Here is a 1469-nt window from a genome sequence, read left to right as displayed (position 1 = left end):
CTCCTTCTCTCTCTCTCTCTCTCTTCCTCTCTCACTCTCTCGTCCCCTAACCATCTGTCTTCCTTTGTCCCTTCTGCAACCCCTCCTTCTCTCTCTCCCTCTCAATTGCCAGAATAGAAACCCAACTTGGTAGAAACGAAGTTAGCGCGAACCGCAATCGATATAATAGCGGCCGAATCCGCGGAGCTGTGATGTCCAGCCAGCAAGAGCAAGAGAAAGAGAGAGAGGGGGGGGGGAGGGCGAGGGGGAGGGAGAGGGAGAGGGAGAGTAGGGTTAGGAGAGTAGGAGAAGCGAGGACCCGAGGAGGAGGCGAGGGGCTGTGGGTTATTCGTGGGTCTGGAAAGGGGTAGTGAGACGTTAATTATACATTGAAATTAGTTGCAGAGTTTGCCCTCTGCTCGCCAGGCTAGTCTAGGACCACTAAGTATGGACGACGGGGCGAGCCTTAGTCCGAGCCTTGGTCAGAGATAGTCGATATCATATTATATATTATATGTACGTATGTATGTATAATATATATACATCGGCACATCTTGATTGCACAACATTATGCGCCGGCACATCGTGCAGATTTCACGATGAGACCACTCGGACTGATTTATGCCCCGAAATTCGAAGGTACTTAGTGCGAGGGTTATTGTTGGAGATTTCTTGTTGGTTTACTGATAGCAACGGGATATACCCTGCTCTGCTCTGCTCTCTCTCTCTCTCTCCTCTCTCTCTCCTCTGGGTCCTTTATCTCTGTTTTCCCGTCTCTCTCCTCGTTCCCTCTGCGCCTCTCGATCTTTCCCTCCCTCTTGGCCGCCGTTTAATTAAATTTCCCAGGTGAGGCCGCGATTAGCCGCCTCGAATGTTTTCGGGAGCTCGACAGCTTGGACCGGTTTGCCGGCGTCCAACTCACTTTGCGAGTTTGGAAAAAAAAAAAAAAAAAGAAAAAGAAAAAAGGAAAAAAAAAGAGAACGGTACACCGTGACGTGTAAAGTGAATCGCAATAATCTTCTGATGGCGAGGGGAAATATATATATCTTGTACGAAGATAACTTTTGTTGGGAAAATTGGAACTTTCGAATTAATTTGTGATGGAGAAATTTTCGTTTGCTTTTGAATTAATAATTTGGGGTAAATAAATTGTTCAACGATAATATTTCAACCCTCAAGAATATTCAGAAAGATAAAAATTTTAAATTTTGAGAATTCTTTTTTACTTAATCATCAATAAGAGAAAATAAATGTTTTCAAATAGTTTTCCAGAACCATATTTCCTGATATATAAATTTTATCAAAAAAAAAAAATTCAAAATACAACTATTTGAATATTTGAAATGAACGCATTCGAAAATAAAATAACGTTTTATTAAAAATTATTCGACGTGTTTACCATAGAATGTATTTCCTCTTGGAATCTAATTATTTGAGACTACGCATCCAAGGCAGTGAATAGGATCCGCGAGAGGGTTCGACGTACAATC

At 42.3% G+C, this 1469-nt stretch overlaps 1 protein-coding gene across 7 annotated transcripts in view; it reads right to left on the bottom strand.

The window, feature by feature from the left end:
• LOC102670595 (POU domain, class 6, transcription factor 1) overlaps positions 1–1469 on the bottom strand; it is a 75250-nt gene that overhangs the window by 19858 nt on the left and 53923 nt on the right. The window lies entirely within an intron of this gene.

Source organism: Apis dorsata, unplaced genomic scaffold (genome assembly GCF_000469605.1).
Source record: "Apis dorsata unplaced genomic scaffold, Apis dorsata 1.3 scaffold_1, whole genome shotgun sequence".
Taxonomy (NCBI): domain Eukaryota; kingdom Metazoa; phylum Arthropoda; class Insecta; order Hymenoptera; family Apidae; genus Apis; species Apis dorsata.
Note: the sequence above shows the minus strand (reverse complement) of the source record. Positions and strands in the feature narration are given on the sequence as shown.